Source organism: Ranitomeya imitator, chromosome 9, assembly GCF_032444005.1.
Source record: "Ranitomeya imitator isolate aRanImi1 chromosome 9, aRanImi1.pri, whole genome shotgun sequence".
NCBI classification, from domain to species: Eukaryota; Metazoa; Chordata; class Amphibia; order Anura; family Dendrobatidae; genus Ranitomeya; species Ranitomeya imitator.
The window spans coordinates 27,338,662-27,357,658 of NC_091290.1; the positions used below are offsets into that span (position 1 = coordinate 27,338,662).

The window sequence follows — 18,997 nt, forward strand, 5'->3', positions numbered from 1 at the left end:
AGGGCTTCTGGGAGTTGTAGTTTTGGTAGCGCTTGTAGACTGGGAAACTACATAACCGCTCCGGGGAGGGGGGAAGGGAGAAGGAGACGCGGTTTGGGCGCCAAAGTTTGAAAGGTGATGACGTAAGAGGAGGCTGTGCAGCCCCGGATGTTGTGGCAGGTGAGGTACAGGCGGTGCTCCAGTGAAGTGCTCACATTAGAGGGTCCTAATCTACAAGACTTATATGGAAATTATAGTTGAACTTGACAAAACTTTGCGTTTGCTAAAAATGCGTAATTTTTCTTTTTTGCTCCAGCGCGTTGGCTGCCATCTTTACTGATCGTAAAAGGCCGTGAAAGTGTTAGTTTTTACTATTATTTTTTTTTTAATGTTTTTATCCTCTGTGCCTCACCGCCATCCGTCCGGTGTCCCTGGGCGGCTTATACTGGCCTGGGAGGGATCTGCCCAAGTACTGTAAGGGTTACATGACCTCATGGTGCGCCCGCGACCACACGGTGCATGCCGCGACCACATGGTGCGTGCCGCGACCACACACGACCACACGGTGCGTGCCACGACCACACGGTGCATGCCGCGACCGCATGGTGCGCGCCGCGACCACACGGTGCGTGCCGTGACCACGCACAAACACACGGTGCGCGCCGCGACCACACACGACCACATGGTGCACACCGCAACCACACACGACCACACGGTGCGTGCCGCGACCACACACGACCACACGGTGCATGCAGCGACCACACGGTGCGCGCCGTGACCACACACGACCACATGGTGCACACCGCAACCACACACGACCACACGGTGCATGCCGCGACCACACGGTGCATGCCGCGACCACACGGTGCGCACCACGACCACACGGTGCGTGCCGTGACCACGCACGAACACACGGTGCGTGCCGTGACCACGCACGAACACACGGTGCGTGCCGTGACCACGCACGAACACACGGTGCGCGTCGCGACCACACACGACCACACGGTGCATGCAGCGACCACACGGTGCGCGCCGTGACCACACACGACCACATGGTGCACACCGCAATCACACACGACCACACGGTGCATGCCGCGACCACACGGTGCGCGCCGCGACCACGCACGACCACACGGTGCGTGCCACGACCACACGGTGCATGCCGCGACCGCACGGTGCGTGCCGCGACCACACGGTGCGTGCCGTGACCACGCACAAACACACGGTGCGCGCCGCGACCACACACGACCACATGGTGCACACCGCAACCACACACGACCACATGGTGCACACCGCAACCACACCCGACCACACGGTGCATGCCGCGACCACACGGTGCGCACCGCGACCACGCACGACCACACGGTGCGTGCCGTGACCACGCACGAACACATGGTGCGCGCCGCGACCACACACGACCACATGGTGCACACCACAACCACACACGACCACACGGTGCGTGCAGCGACCACACGGTGCGCGCCGTGACCACACACGACCACATGGTGCACACCGCAATCACACACGACCACACGGTGCGTGCCACGACCACACGGTGCGCGCCGCGACCACGCACGACCACACGGTGCGCGCCGCGACCACGCACGACCACACGGTGCGCGCCGCGACCACGCACGACCACACGGTGCGTGCCGTGACCACGCACGAACACACGGTGCGCGCCGCGACCACACGGTGCGTGCCGTGACCACACACAACCACACAGTGCGCGCCGCGACCACACACGACCACACGGTGCACGCCGCGACCACACACGACCACACGGTGCGCGCCGCGACCACGCACGAACACACGGTGCGCGCCGCGACCACACACAACCACACAGTGCGCGCCGCGACCACACACAACCACACAGTGTGCGCCGCGACCACACACGACCACACGGTGCGTGCCGCGACCACAAACGACCACACGGTGCGCGCCACGACCGCACGGTGCACGCCGCGACCACACAACTGCACGGTGTGCGCCACGACCGCACGGTGCGCGTCGCGACCACACACGGACAGGTCCCTCCCTGGCGCCATCAAGGCCACAAGTCCGGGATGCGAGTGAGAGGCCGGGGATCAAAGGGTTAAGTGAGGAGACGGAAGTACTGATTTAGTTAGGGTAAGTCCACACTAGGCAGTTTGTTTTTGTTTTTTTCAGCGTTTTTTTTTTTCTGCAGCAAAACCTGATCTCTTGGCAGGAAAGAAGCTGCAGAAAAAAGCAGGTTTTGCTTTTTTTTGCTGCATTTTTTGTGTGCGGTTTTGGCACGCAAGATTTGTCTCTTGTGCATGCTGAAAAAGTTTAGTAAAAAACATCCTAAAATTTGCATAAAAAAAAAAAAGCCTAGTCTGAACTTACCTTTATTTGATCATTGTAACATCACCCCCGCCTTACTACACTATCGCAGTGATTGTCTTTCCGCTTTCTATAACATCACGCTGCATCAACGGCTGTCAATCGACGTGGCAGGGAATGATTACAACCAACACTACCCGTATAGTGAACAGTGACTGTAATCGCTCTCTACCAACGCCTATATAACTGAAAGCTGGCGGCTACCAGGAGGAATAAAGTTCATTTTCTCCCAGTAGCTGCAGTTTATGTAAGGCAGCCAATAAGCATTGTAGCCTGCAGATTATTATTTATTTTGAGAGCACCATTAATTCCATGGTGCTGTACGTGAGGAGGTCTTGCATACAAAATGTAAATTACGATGAACAAACTAATAATGGCAGACTGCGACACAGGGCTGTGGAGTTGGTAAGCCAAACCTCCGACTCCTCAAATTCCATGACTCCGACTTCACCAAAATGGTACTCCACAGCCCTTCTGCTACATAGGGGAGAAGGCCCTGCCCTTGCACACTTACAGTCTGCAGGGTGATGGGGAGGTTGCAGCATCATCGGCGGTGGTGAGGTGGCCGCTTTGTTATTGCAGGCTGTAAGCTTTCTTGATGCATTTTCAAGTTGTCTGAAAGTGTCTCCAACATTCGGAAATCAGACGTGTGGTGGCACAGAATTCTAGAAGATTGAGGGATGCTCAAGAGAAGTCTTGGAGGCAATTGGGTGAGAAACGTATGAGTGTGAAGGAGAGAAGATCTTGGGAGGACTAGAGTTAGGCTGGGATCACACATGCGAGAAACACGTCCGAGTCTCGCATGTGAAATCCAAGCTCTGGCGCCGGCACTTGGGAGTGGAGCGTTGAGCTCTGTGTTGCTATGCGGTCGCACGCTCCGCTCTGGAGTGCCGGCACCAGAGCTTGGATTTCACATGCGAGACTCGGACGTGTTTCTCGCATGTGTGATCCCGGCCTTAAAGGGAACCTGTCACCCCGAAAATCGCGGGTGAGGTAAGCCCACCGGTATCAGGGGCTTATCTGCAGCATTCTGTAATGCTGTAGATAAGCCCCCGATGTTACCTGAAAGAGGAGAAAAAGACGTTAGATTATACTCACCCAGGGGCGGTCCTGCTGCTGGTCCGGTCAAACGGGCGTCTCTGGTCCGCTGCGGTGCCTCCCATCTTCATTACAAGACGTCCTCTTCTGATCTTCGGCTCCGGCGCAGGCCGTTGAGGGCAGAGGATAGTACTGCAGTGCGCAGGCGCCGGAAAGGTCAGAGGCCCGGCGCCTGCGCACTGCAGTACTTTGTCTGCCCTCAACAGGGCAGAGCAAAGTATGCCTGCGCTGTAGCCGTGGCTGAAGATCAGAAGAGGACATCTTGTAATGAAGATGGGAGGCGCCGCAGCGGACCAGAGACGCCCGTTTGACCTGACCAGCAGCGGGACCGCCCCTGGGTGAGTATATTCTAACGTCTTTTTCTCCTCTTTCAGGTAACATCGGGGGCTTATCTACAGCATTAAAGAATGCAGTAGATAAGCCCCTGATGCCGGTGGGCTTACCTCACCCGCGATTTTTGGGGTGACAGGTTCCCTTTAAGGACAGACTGGAGAGGTGCAAGATTGTAAGCAGGTAGGCCACAGACGAGTATGTTGAAGTAGTCGAGGTGGGAGATGATGAGGGCATGGACTAACATTTTAGCAGATTGAGAGTTGAGGAAAGGACGGATTCTTTAAATATTTTTGCGTTCGAGGCAGCAGGAGGCGGAGAGAGCTTAGATCTGCGGTGTGAATGACAGGGCAGAATCAAGGGTTACTCTGAAGCAGCTGAAATTCAGTACTGCGGATGGCATGATGTCATTCATTGTGATAGATCAGGTAGGGAGTTAGGTGAGCTGAAGGAAAGATGATGAGCTTGGTTTTGTCCACATTATAGAATGCTGTAGATTAGCCCTGAAAGGCGGTGGCCGTATCTTATATCGGCCAAACCTGGTGACAGGTTCCCTTTAAGTTTTAGGAAGCTTGATGAGAAGGAGGATATGGCTTATAGACACTCTAAGATTCTGGACAGCAGAGAGGTAAATCTGAGTATCACAAGCGTATAAGCGATACTTTATGCCATGGACTGGTCCCAGGTCAAAGGTATAAATGGAGAAAAGTAGGTGTCCCAAGGCAGAGCCTTGTGGGACACCAACAGAGAGATGGGTGGATGAGGAGGGAGTATGAGAATGGGAGATACAAATGTGTGGTTATCAAGGTGTGAAAAGATCCAGGATAGGGCAAGGTCTTTGACACTAAAGGCCCCTTCACATTAAGCGACGCTGCAGCGATACCGACAATGATCCGGATCGCTGCAGCGTCGCTGTTTGGTCGCTGGAGAGCTGTCACACAGACAGCTCTCCAGCGACCAACGATGCCGGTAACCAGGGTAAACATCGGATAACTAAGCGCAGGGCCGCGCTTAGTAACCCGATGTTTACCCTGGATACCATGCTAAAAAAAACAAACACTAGATACTTACCTACCGCTGTCTGTCCTCCAGCGCTGTGCTCTGCTTCTCTGCTCTCCTCCTGTACTGTCTGTGAGCCGGAAAGCAGAGCGGTGACGTCACCGCTCTGCTTTCCGGCTCACAGCCAGTACAGGAGGAGTGCAGAGCGCAGCGCTGGAGGACAGACAGCGTTAGGTAAGTATCTAGTGTTTGTTTTTTTTTACTTTTAGCATGGTAACCAGGGTAAACATCGGGTTACTAAGCGCGGCCCTGCGCTTAGTTACCCGATGTTTACCCTGGTTACCAGTGAAGACATCGCTGGATCGGTGTCACACACGCCGATCCAGCGATGTCTCCAGGGAGTCCAGCAACGAAATAAAGTTCTGGACTTTATTCAGCGACCAACGATCTCCCAGCAGGGGCCTGATCGTTGGTCGCTGTCACACAGAACGATTTCATTAACGATATCGTTGCTACGTCACAAATAGCAACGATATCGTTAACAATATCGTTATGTGTGAAGGTACCTTAAGGTAAGAGAGGATATGAAGTAGGAGAAAATGGTCGACTGTGTCGAAGACAGAGGAGTATAGAGAACGGTCTGTTAGCTTTGGCTGTAATTCGTTAGTAATTTTGGTCAGGACAGTTTTGGTGGAGTGTTGGGGACAGAGACCGGATTATAGGCTGTCAAAGAGTGAGTGAGTTGGGTGGAACGTTCAGTATGGACATGCTGTTCGAGGAGTTTGGAGGTGAACAGGTGCCCCGATATGGGACGATAGCTGGACGCAGAGGTCAGCTCAAGAGATGGCTTCTTCCGTAAAGGTGTGATTGTGGCATGTTTGAAAGCAGAAGGGAAGACATCAGAGGTTAGCGATAGGTTGAAGTGATGGGTTAGGGCTGGGATGAGCGTGGCTGTGAGGTTGAGGAGGTGGGATGGGATCGGATCCAGTGCACAAGTGGTGAGGTGCCATGTAGCGAGAAATTACTAAGCTCGCCTTCAGTGATGGTGGGGAGGAAGGTTATGGGGGAAGGGCATTGGCCTGTTAGATGTAGGGGTTGTGCTGTAAAGACTTGCCTGATTTGGTTGAGCTTGTTTTTGAAATGTGGGGCAATGGTGGGGGTGGACCAGGGAGTAAAGTGTTGAATAACATTTATTAACACTCAGATAAATTGTTTTCTGAGGTGACAGGTTGCCTTTAAATCCTTCCCTTTTAGAAAAATTTTCTTTTTGGGGTTTTTATGTTTTTCTCCTGCTTCATTTTCCAAGAGCCGTCACCTTTTATTTTCCCATAGGTATAGCCGAATAAGGGCTTCTTTACTGTGGGATGAGTTGTAGCTTTGAATGACGCTGTTTATTTTTTACTATACTATGTACTGAAAATGAGGAAAGCATTTCTAAGTGAGGTGAAATGGTGAACAAAAAAATAATACAATTCTTTTTTTTTTTTTTTTTGTTTCTTCTCTACAATATTCATTGTGTGAGAAAAATGGTCTGGTAACATGATTCTCCAGGTCAGTGCAATTACGACAATGCCAAAATTTGAAAAGATTTTTTTTTTATGTAATAAATTTGTGTTTAAATAGGGCCTTTCACCAGTTTGAGCATGTTATACTGGTCACACCATGGAATGGGGGCTACAGACTAAAATGTAGTTTTTATTTGTTTAATTTCTTTTCTCTGTTGTGGAGACATTCACTTGTAAAGTCTAGATTTAAATACAAGGGGGCGTTATCAGAGATTTGGCTCTGGGGGTGTGTACTAACCCTGCATGAGGTTGACCAATCATAAGCAGGCAGCAACACACAGGGGAAAAGTGACACGCCCTCTACAGTAGCTTAGCTCAAGCTTCTCCTGTGTGAGGTTTGTAATGACAGACATGTATGCTCTCGCTGCACAGCTTTGTGTGATCACAAAGTACCAGGAGTAGAGCTCTCCTCCGAGTGCAGACACCCTCCTACCCCCCGTGCACTTCCAGACTCATTTGCATTTGGCTTTTCTGCAAAATGTCTCGCGACTGGCACTTCTGACGCAAAAAGTGTTGTTCACAAATGAACTATAAATATTTTATTTGTAGGATAGGTCATCATTATGGGATTTTCGGGGGTTTGTCACCTGGTAGTCCCACCTTCAGCTGAAAACTGCTCTGGACAGAACTTAGCACTATAAAGAGTTGCCATGTTTTGCCCCCAACCTTATTTAGTCCCATCTGCTGTCAGAGTAGTTGTCAGCTGATAAGTGAAGGGTGCTGGGTGTCCATCATATTGATGGCCTATCCCACACATAGGTTATCAATAGTTCAGTCATATACAAATCTTTTAAGAATACCCTTTAATAAAAGGGTTTCCATGACTGAGACTCGTTTATCCTTCAATATAGAAAAAATGCATTAAAGGCATAAGCTCCGACAAAAAGGGGTGAGAAAAAAGGCTCTTATAGAGGGGGAGTATGTCAGAAGAAAATTGGCCATGCCCTGGCTAAAAAAGGCTCACCTTTTAAAGGGAACCTGTCAGCAGGATTGTGCTCATTAACCTACAGACAGTGTCAGGTCGGCGCCGTTATACTGATTACAGTGATACCTTGGTTGATGAAATCCGTCTTGTGGTTGTTGTGTAATCTGTATTCTGAGTTTTGAATTCATGATACGCTCGTGCTTTGGGGCATCCTGTGGGGGGTCTTCATGTGGTGGTCTTCTTCGCTATTCATCTGTATGACTTCTTACAGGTCACTGATCCCTCACTGACCTGCCCCCTATTTTACATACTGAATAGAATGTTTTGAAGCAATAAAATGCACATTCCGCAGGCAGGCGCCTGCACTGTAGCGAGATCGCATCCATTTTAATTATTGCATTTGGTGATTTATCAATTTACTAGATGGAGACCCGATGCTATCGCATCGGGAGGGCGGTAATGTCACGATGGGGGCAGGCATATGGTGCTGTTGTTGCCTAATGGCATCCTGCGATAATCTAATGACTTTTGCATCAGGGGAGTCATGTGCTTGATGCCTACACTTATATGCATTGTTTATGCCCCAGCGATGCTGTTGCTCTTCGAGTCTCATTTGCCCTTTGTCTCGTTGTGCCTTTGTTGCTTTTCTTTCATTGTCATTGGCGTACTTTTTAGGAGGAGCCATGTTGGCCTTGATATTTGCTTTATAAAGGAGTTTTCCCACAAACAAAAGTTCATTTTAAAAATTGTCTGTGTCTGGCCGTGTACAGAACATACCACAGCTTCTGGGCAGGGGAGGAAGCAAAAGACAATACTGTCATTACAGCAGGAGATCGCAGAGGATACATTTTGTGAGGCAAAATATTTTTAAAAACAGTCGGTGAAATATTTAACCTCACAAAATGAATCCTCTGTGATCCCGTGCTGTAATGTCCGTATTGTCTTTTGCTTCCTCCCCTGCCCAGAGATGTGGTATGCTCCATACATGGTCAGACACTGACAATTTTTAAAATGAACTTTCGTTTGGGGGAAAACCCCTTTAATGTGACCGGCTTCCTCTGCCTGTAGACACGTCGCGCATCTGCCGCCGTGATCAGCCGAATGATTCACTGCACCTGTGCGTAATTCGCACAGCAAGGTAAATCAGACCGCCACCATCTTTGTGCAGACAGATAGCAGCGGTCACATTAAAACTGCGCATGTGCTCCTCCTGTACAAAGATGGCGGCGGTCAGTGAATCATTCGGCTGATCGCGGCAGCGTGTTCGTGACGGTGTTCCGCTGGTTGTACCACGCAAGAGGCTGTGTGAGTGTCAGTGTGAAAGTGTGTGTGGTGTGTACGGCATATCGAGTGTGTGTGGTGCAAAGGTGTTCCGCTGGTGGCACCGCGCAATAGGTTGGTACCAGCTGCAGTTTCCATATTGACACACCCATCACTTGGGTGTCCCAATATGGCGGTCGGTGAACTTCCTCTGCTTGGAATTCTGGGATACGGTGACATCTGGACAGAACAGGAAATGAAAACGTTACAAGGCAATTATATAAATAGATTTAGAAAAAATAAATTTTCAAAATGGCACCAGCCGTGCCTGCGTAGTAGCATCTATCACCGATCCAATAGATGCTACTTCACAGGTGCTGCTGGCACAAACTTGGTGGAGACAAATATATATTTTTTCCTCTAGCAAAATAGCGCCGGTGGTGCTTGCTCAGTAGCATCTATCTACTGCGCAGGTGCAGCCAGCACCATTTTGGGAGATAATTATTTCTGAATAAATTTATATCACCAAATACAACAATTATATGGACAATATACATGCCTTCATGCTGCAGTGCCGTCGCCTGCCGAATGTGATTTTATTTATTTTTTCCCAAAACCATAGCTCCCAACCGTCCCTCATTGTGCGGGACTGTCCCGGTTTTGAGCCTTTGCCCCGCTGTCCAGCACGGGACGGTCTGTTTCCCGCAGAGAGCAGGAGAACCAGCCGACACGCCCCCTTGTGTAAAACCACGCCCTTACCCTTCCGTACCTATACAGTGCAGTACGTATCAGCCGATCATCCCTGCACCACAGAGCCTTACACCACATATTGGCTGCCTGCTTTGTGCGCACAGGACCTGTGATGAGGTCACAGGAGGGGAGGAGCAGGGGTCACATGATCGGGACCTCCGTGGATTGCAGGACTCTGCTGTGTGCTGGTTGCCAACTTGCCACATGGTGCTCCTGGATGACTTAAGTAATGCCTTGTGTGGGGTCAGGAGGTGTACAGTGTGGATGTAGCAGAGCCATGTGTGTACGAGGTGTATGGAGCGGAGCCGTGTGTGTATGAGGTGTACGGAGCGGAGCCGTGTGTGCGAGGTGTATGGAGCAGAGCTGTGTGTGTATGAGGTGTATGAAGCGGAGCCGTGTGTGCGAGGTGTATGGAGCAGAGCTGTGTGTGTATGAGGTGTATGGAGCGGAGCCTTGTGTGTACGAGGTATACGGAGCGGAGCTGAATATGTACGACGTGTATGGAGCGGAGCCGTGTGTGTACGAGGTGTATGGAGCGGAGCCGTGTGTGTACGAGGTGTATGGAGCGGAGCCGTGTGTGTACGAGGTGTATGGAGCGGAGCCGTGTGTGTACGAGGTGTATGGAGCGGAGCCGTGTGTGTACGAGGTGTATGGAGCGGAGCCGTGTGTGTACGAGGTGTATGGAGCGGAGCCGTGTGTGTACGAGGTGTATGGAGCGGAGCCGTGTGTGTACGAGGTGTATGGAGCGGAGCCGTGTGTGTACGAGGTGTATGGAGCGGAGCCGTGTGTGTACGAGGGGTATGGAGCGGAGCCGTGTGTGTACGAGGTGTACGGAGCGGAGCCGTGTGTGTACGAGGTGTACGGAGCGGAGCCGTGTGTGTACGAGGTGTACGGAGCGGAGCCGTGTGTGTACGAGGTGTACGGAGCGGAGCCGTGTGTGTACGAGGTGTACGGAGCGGAGCCGTGTGTGTACGAGGTGTACGGAGCGGAGCCGCGTGTGTAGGAGTAGCTATGTGTGGCCATTATGCGGTACGAAGTATCATGTGCGGCCAATATACAGTATGGAGCATCACGTGCGGTCATTATACAGTATGGAGCATCACGTGCGGTCGTTATACAGTATGGCGCGTCGTGTGGGGCCGTTGTACAGTATGGCGCGTCGTGTGGGGCCGTTATACAGTATGGCGCGTCGTGTGGGGCCGTTATACAGTATGGCGCGTCGTGTGGGGCCATTATACAGTATGGCGCGTCGTGTGGGGCCATTATACAGTACGGCGCGTCGTGTGGGGCCATTATACAGTACGGCGCGTCGTGTGGGGCCATTATACAGTACGGCGCGTCGTGTGGGGCCATTATACAGTACGGCGCGTCGTGTGGGGCCATTACACAGTACGGCGCGTCGTGTGGGGCCATTACACAGTACGGCGCGTCGTGTGGGGCCATTATACAGTACGGCGCGTCGTGTGCGGCCATTATACAGTACGGCGCGTCGTGTGGGGCCATTACACAGTACGGAGCATCGTGTGTGGCCATTACACAGTACGGAGCATCGTGTGCGGCCATTATACAGTATAGAGCAGGGGTGGGCAATTAATTTTGCCATGGGGCCGCATGAGAAATTGGGATGGTTTTAGAGGGCCGGACTAATATAATTACCGTATTTTTCGGACTATAAGACGCACCCCAAATTTGGGGTGAAAATTGCAGAAAAAAGATTTTTTATAAGATGGGGGTCCGTCTTATTGTCCGAATTTACAGTATCTTACCTGAGGGCTGGCGGTGGCAGAGGAGGGTCACAGGAGGCATGGTGTCGGCAGAGGTGGAATGATGCGGTGTGGCGTGCACCTGAGCAGGGTCCCTTCCTGCTTAGGTGGGCGACGCCACGGCCTGGTGTCCATGGGGGGTTGCAGCAGTGGTGTGTCGACGGCAGAGGTGCGGTATGGAGTGCGCAGGGTCCCTTCCACCGGTGAGGTGACGCAGTGGCCCGGAATGCAATGTGAGCAGCAGAGCCGGGTTGAATATCGGTGGTGGCGACCATCTTCCCAAGGCCGCGCGTGCGCAGATGGAGTGCTCTGCTTCACAGGGCTTCAGGAAAATGGCCGCGGGAGGTCGCATGTGCGCCGATAGAGATTGCGGCAGCCATTTTCCTGAAGCCGAGATCTAAATCTGCAAACTCTGCTTCAGGAAAATGGCCGCCGCGATCTCCATCTGCGCACGTGCGGCCTCCCGCGGCTATTTTCCTGAAGCCCCGTGAAGCAGAGCACTCCATCTGCGCACACGCGGCCTCGGGAAGATGGCCGCTGCCACCGATAAACAGGTGATCAACCCGGCTCTGCTGCTCACATTGCACGTGACGTACAGGGCCGATGCGTATGAGCTTGGGGCCTTCACTCCAGCCGCCAGCGGTCCTCCTCAGAAGCGTCTGGAGGCTGGCCGAGCGATGCCGGGGGCGGCTGTCAGAAGTGACAGCTAGCTGGCGGGCCGTTTAAAATCATCAGGTGGGCCGGATGCGACCCGCGGGCCGCATCTTGTGTTGTGGATTCTGTTTTTGGGCTCCCTCTGGTGGTTACAGATGGTACTGGGTGACTTGTGTTCTCTGCGGTCTCTGGTGTCCACCTGTTCTATCAGGATATGGGAGTTTCCTATTTAACCTGGCTTTCTTGTCATTTCCTCGCCGGCTATCAATGTAATCAGTGTGTCTTGTTACCTCTGCTTCCCGCTTCTGTATTCTTCAGGACAAGCTAAGTTTTTGATTTTCCTGTTCCACGTTTTGCTTAAATTTTGTCTTAGTCCAGCTTGCAGATATGTGATTCCTTTTTGCTGGTTGCTCTAGTGGGCTGATATTACTCCTCATGTTCCATGAGTTGGAACATGAGTTCAAGTAATTTCAGGATGGTTTTTTGTAGGGTTTTTCGCTGACCGCGCAGTTCACTTTTGTATCCTCTGCTATCTAGCTTTAGCGGGCCTCATTTTGCTGAATCTGTTTTCATAACTACGTATGTGCTTTCCTCTCATTTCACCGTCATTACATGTGGGGGGCTGCTATTTCTGTGGGGTGTTTCTCTGGAGGCAAGAGAGGTCTGTGTTTCTTGTAATAGGGAAAGTTAGTTCTTCGGCTGGCGCGCGACGTCTAGAATCATCGTAGGCACGTTCCCCAGCTACAGCTACTTGTGTGTTGAGGTTCATGATCGCGGTCAGCTCAGTTTCCATCACCCTAGAGCTTGTTTTGTTTTTTGTGCTTGTCCTTTTGTGATCCCCTGCCATTGAGATCATGACAGTATAGCCGGCCAAAAAGTGGTAATCGTATTGGCTGAAGTAGGAGGAAAAGTAGTCTGAGGAAGTTTTTTTTTTTTTCCCCTCAGTTTGCTGCATAGCCTTAATTGCAGCCTGGCTGCGTCTTACCTCCTCTTAATCCTTGAATGGTTCTGACCTCAGCTGTTTATCATGGACGTCCAGAGTTTGGCTTCCAGCCTGAATAATCTTGCTGCTAAGGTTCAAAATATACAGGATTTTGTTGTACATGCTCCTATGTCTGAACCTAGAATTCCTGTCCCAGAGTTTTTTTCTGGAGATAGATCTCGTTTTCTGAATTTTAGGAACAATTGCAAGTTGTTTCTTTCTTTGAAATCTCATTCTTCTGGAGACCCTGCTCAGCAAGTCAAGATTGTTATATCTTTCCTGCGGGGTGACCCTCAGAATTGGGCATTTGCATTGGCACCAGGGGATCCTGCGTTGCTCAATGTGGATGCGTTTTTTCTGGCATTGGGTTTGCTCTATGAGGAACCTAACCTAGAGATTCAGGCTGAAAAAGCTTTATTGGCTCTCTCTCAGGGGCAAGATGAAGCAGAAATATATTGTCAGAAATTTCGGAAATGGTCGGTGCTTACTCAGTGGAATGAGTGCGCCCTGGCTGCAAGATTCAGAGATGGCCTTTCTGAGGCCATTAAAGATGTCATGGTGGGGTTCCCTGCGCCTACAGGTCTGAATGAGTCTATGACTATGGCTATTCAGATTGATCGGCGTTTACGGGAGCGCAAACCTGTGCACCATTTGGCGGTGTCTTCTGAACAGGTACCTGAGACAATGCAATGTGATAGAATTCAGTCCAGAAGTGAACGGCAAAACTATAGGCGGAAAAATGGGTTGTGTTTTTATTGTGGTGATTCAGCTCATGTTATATCAGCATGCTCTAAACGCACAAAAAAGGTTGATAAGTCTGTTGCCATTAGTACTTTACAGTCTAAGTTCATTCTGTCTGTGACTCTGATTTGTTCATTATCAGCCATTTCCGTCGATGCCTATGTGGATTCAGGCGCTGCCCTGAGTCTTATGGATTGGTCATTTGCCAACCGCTGTGGGTTTAGTCTGGAGCCTCTGGAAGTCCCTATTCCTTTGAAAGGAATTGACTCTACACCTTTGGCTATGAATAAACCTCAGTACTGGACACAAGTGACCATGCGTATGACTCCCGTTCATCAGGAGGTGATTCGCTTCCTGGTACTGTATAATTTACATGATGTCTTAGTGCTTGGTCTGCCATGGTTACAAACTCATAACCCAGTCTTGGACTGGAAAACGATGTCTGTGTTAAGCTGGGGATGTCAGGGGGTTCATGATGATGCACCTCCGATTTCTATCGCTTCATCTACTCCTTCTGAGGTTCCGGTATTTTTGTCTGATTATCGGGATGTTTTTGAGGAGCCTAAGCTCAATTCGCTTCCTCCTCACAGGGATTGCGATTGTGCTATAGATTTGATTCCTGGCAGTAAATTTCCTAAAGGTCGTTTGTTCAATCTGTCAGTGCCAGAGCATACTGCTATGCGGGATTATGTTAAGGAGTCCTTGGAAAAGGGACATATCCGTCCATCTTCGTCCCCTTTGGGAGCAGGTTTTTTTTTTTGTGGCCAAAAAAGATGGTTCCTTGAGGCCTTGTATAGATTACCGTCTTTTGAATAAGATTACAGTTAAATATCAGTATCCTTTGCCATTGTTGACTGATTTGTTCGCTCGCATTAAGGGGGCTAAATGGTTCACTAAGATTGATCTTCGGGGTGCGTATAATCTTGTGCGGATAAAGCAGGGTGATGAGTGGAAAACCGCATTTAATACGCCTGAGGGCCATTTTGAGTATTTGGTGATGCCTTTTGGACTCTCTAATGCTCCTTCTGTCTTCCAGTCCTTTATGCACGATATTTTCCGTGAATATCTGGATAAATTTATGATTGTGTATTTGGATGATGTTTTGGTTTTTTCGGATGACTGGGAGTCCCATGTTCAGCAGGTCAGGAAGGTGTTTCAGGTCCTGCGGGCCAATTCTTTGTTTGTAAAAGGTTCAAAGTGTCTCTTTGGAGTCCAGAAGATTTCTTTTTTGGGGTATATTTTTTCCCCTTCTACTATTAAGATGGGCATTGATTTGTCCTTTTCGTCTGCATTCCATCCTCAGACGAATGGCCAGATGGAACGAACTAATCAGACCTTGGAAACTTATTTGAGGTGTTTTGTTTCTGCTGATCAAGATGACTGGGTTACCTTTTTGCCGCTTGCCGAATTTGCCCTTAATAATCGGGCTAGTTCTGCTACCTTGGTTTCTCCTTTCTTTTGTAATTCGGGGTTTCATCCTCGTTTTTCCTCTGGTCAGGTGGAGCCTTCTGATTGTCCTGGAGTGGACATGGTGGTGGATAGGTTGCATCAGATTTGGAGTCATGTGGTGGACAATTTGAAGTTGTCCCAGGAGAGGGCTCAGCAGTTTGCTAATCGCCGTCGCCACCTGGGTCCTCGACTTCGTGTTGGGGACTTGGTGTGGTTGTCTTCTCGTTTTGTTCCTATGAAGGTCTCTTCTCCTAAGTTCAAGCCTCGGTTCATCGGTCCCTATAGGATCTTGGAAATTCTTAACCCTGTGTCGTTTTGTTTGGATCTCCCGGCATCGTTTGCTATTCATAATGTGTTCCATCGGTCGTTGTTGCGGAAGTATGAGGTACCTGTTGTCCCTTCGCTTGAGCCTCCTGCTCCGGTGCTGGTGGAGGGAGAATTGGAGTATGTTGTGGAGAAGATCTTGGATTCTCGTGTTTCCAGACGGAAACTCCAATATTTGGTCAAGTGGAAGGGTTATGGTCAGGAGGATAATTCTTGGGTGGTTGCCTCTGATGTTCATGCTGCTGATTTGGTCCGTGCATTTCATAGGGCTCATCCTGGTCGCCCTGGTGGTTCTCGTGAGGGTTCGGTGACCCCTCCTCAAGGGGGGGTACTGTTGTGGATTCTGTTTTTGGGCTCCCTCTGGTGGTTACAGATGGTACTGGGTGACTTGTGTTCTCTGCGGTCTCTGGTGTCCACCTGTTCTATCAGGATATGGGAGTTTCCTATTTAACCTGGCTTTCTTGTCATTTCCTCGCCGGCTATCAATGTAATCAGTGTGTCTTGTTACCTCTGCTTCCCACTTCTGTATTCTTCAGGACAAGCTAAGTTTTTGATTTTCCTGTTCCACGTTTTGCTTAAATTTTGTCTTAGTCCAGCTTGCAGATATGTGATTCCTTTTTGCTGGTTGCTCTAGTGGGCTGATATTACTCCTCATGTTCCATGAGTTGGAACATGAGTTCAAGTAATTTCAGGATGGTTTTTTGTAGGGTTTTTCGCTGACCGCGCAGTTCACTTTTGTATCCTCTGCTATCTAGCTTTAGCGGGCCTCATTTTGCTGAATCTGTTTTCATAACTACGTATGTGCTTTCCTCTCATTTCACCGTCATTACATGTGGGGGGCTGCTATTTCTGTGGGGTGTTTCTCTGGAGGCAAGAGAGGTCTGTGTTTCTTCTAATAGGGAAAGTTAGTTCTTCGGCTGGCGCGAGACGTCTAGAATCATCGTAGGCACGTTCCCCGGCTACAGCTAGTTGTGTGTTGAGGTTCAAGATCGCGGTCAGCTCAGTTTCCATCACCCTAGAGCTTGTTTTGTTTTTTGTGCTTGTCCTTTTGTGATCCCCTGCCATTGGGATCATGACAATCTTGCCCAGGTCTGACATAGAGCATCGTGTGGCCATTATACAGTATGGAGCATCATGTGGCCATTATACAGTATGGAGCATTGTGTGGCCATTATACAGTATGGAGCATCGTGTGGCCATTATATAGTATGGAGCATCATGTGGCCATTATACAGTATGGAGCATTGTGTGGCCATTATACAGTATGGAGCATCGTGGGGTCATTATACAGTACGAAGCATCATGTGTGGCCATTATACAGTATGGAGTATCGTGTGGCCATTATATAGTATGGAGCATCATGTGGCCATTATACAGTATGGAGCATTGTGTGGCCATTATACAGTATGGAGCATTGTGTGGCCATTATACAGTATGGAGCATTGTGTGGCCATTATACAGTATGGAGCATCGTGTGGCCATTATATAGTATGGAGCATCATGTGGCCATTATACAGTATGGAGCATTGTGTGGCCATTATACAGTATGGAGCATCGTGGGGCCATTATACAGTACGAAGCATCATGTGTGGCCATTATGCAGTACGGAGCATCATGTGCGGCCATTATACAGTATGGAGCATCATGTGTGGCCATTATACAGTATGGAGCATCATGTGTGGCCATTATACAGTATAGAGCATCATGTGTGGCCATTATACAGTATGGAGCATCATGTGTGGCCATTATACAGTATGGAGCATCATGTGTGGCCATTATACAGTACGAAGCATCATGTGTGGCCATTATCCAGTACGGAGCACTGTGTGGCCATTATACAGTATGGAGCATCGTGTGGAGTCATTATACAGTATGGAGCACTGTGTGGCCATATTTTTTTGTTTCTAATTATTATATATGAAATAGTGTGATCAGCAGTGCTAAATGGGTGTGGATATGGGTGTGACTAATTATGAATGGGTGTGGTCAGAGGCGTGGCCTAAAATTTGCCACGGCGCAAACTTTGTCCCTCTTTCCCATCTTCAAAAGTTGGGAGGTATGCCAAAACACATTACGGTATATTCAGTATGTAAAATAGGCAGCGGGTCAGTGAGGGTTCAGTGACCTGTCCGAAGCCATCGGTATGACTAGCAACACATGAAGACAACACACACATAAACACACACACACCCCGATGCCAAATATGTGTATATTTGATTTACTTTATTTGGAAAGAGTGGTGATTTTAATATATATATATATATATATATATATATATATATATATATATATATATATATATATATATATATATATATATATATATATATATATATATATATATATATTATAGAGAGAGAGAGAGACAGTCCAAGAAATCAAAGGCAGCACAACATTGCACAACATTGCAAATGAGTTCAAAAAGTGTTCAAGTTTAATAGCCCATCATGGCGACGTTTCAGCTCATAGAGAGCCTTTGTCAAGCCTTAAGGTTTGGTACATGCCTTAGGGGCTTTGCACCTAGAATTTGTTTTTTCTGTGCTGCTCTCACATATATATATAATTAGAAACAGATCGCCTGTATGTAGCAGAAATCCTCACTTGCTATGAGCGCCGACCACCGGGAGACCTCTGTTTGTCATGCCAACCCATCGGTGGACCGTGATCACGTGACTGTGGTACCGATGGGCGGGATTTCCTTTGCGCCTCCCAGAAGCGCAAGTTAAATGCCGCTGTCAGAGATTGACAGTGGCATTTAACTAGTTAACAGCTGTTGCGGGCACATGTCAGTCAACTATTTATATCAGCTGACATGTGCCCGGAAAGATGTGGTCTCAGTGCCAGGGCCCACATCAAAGGGGGAGACATGACATGCACATGTCATTAAGAGGTTACTAGCTTGTAGAATATCCATTCTTTTTTTTTTTTCTTTTTTTTTACAACCTACGATATTGGAAAGGGGTTAATTGCATGTTAATGTGTATAACCTATCATTCTGTGTGTTGTAGTTTTGAAACAACCAGCATTTTATCAGCAGGAGATTATCACTGCAGGACTAGGTCTCATGTGTACACCAGTCAGGTTATTGTGTTAACTCCGCTCCCACCACTGATTGGCAGCTTTCTCATTGTGCACACAGGAAGCGTCCAATCGGACGTGGGTGGTTTATACACAGGTTTGTACACAGTTCAGCATTCTGAGCTCTGCTAGATCTGCAGCAGAGAAAATACACCCAGTCTGCCCACCTTAGGGGAGAGATGTATGACAGTGGCCGTCTAGTACAAGCTGGTATCTCGGTGGCGTTCTGGGGCATGATGCAGGGTCAGCACATGGGCACCTCCACTGCTTCACTTCCCCGCCTTAATCTACAACATCAAAAGCTCACAAGGGAACATAGCCTAAAAAAGAAAGCAGGAAGGATGTGTACCCAGCTACAGTACTTGATGTTCTTGGATACACACTACAGATTCTGATGGACTTATTTTTTTTTTTTTTTTAGATTTTCAAGAACTAGGAGTGGATCTTAAACATGTAAGATGTGACTAGTAAGTACAGTACCTATCGCATGTCTACATTTGTTAATGCACTGACATGACGTCCAGTCGCAGGTAAAATTGGGAATAGTTCTAAAAATGAAAAGCCAATGTGCCCCCCTGATCCCCGTATGTCAGACCTCCTCAGTGAACAGGAATAAACCAAAACCAGTCCTACTGTACAAGTTACTATTCCTCCCTTTGTCACCTGCAGCTACTGGTTGCACAAGTCCCAAAACACAAAGGGCCCTTTGTTTGCCAGCAGGTGTGCTAATTGGAAG

The 18,997-nt window shown here is 49.1% G+C and overlaps 1 long non-coding RNA gene across 1 annotated transcript in view; it reads left to right on the forward strand.

Annotated features, from left to right (window-relative positions):
* The first annotated feature begins 22 nt into the window (after positions 1 to 22).
* LOC138649555 (uncharacterized) overlaps positions 23 to 18,997 on the forward strand; it is a 110,292-nt gene continuing 91,317 nt past the window's right edge. Inside the window, exons 1-2 of the long non-coding RNA XR_011315323.1 lie at positions 23 to 159; positions 18,683 to 18,728. This is a non-coding gene — a long non-coding RNA (uncharacterized lncRNA). The remainder of the gene's footprint in view (positions 160 to 18,682; positions 18,729 to 18,997) is intronic.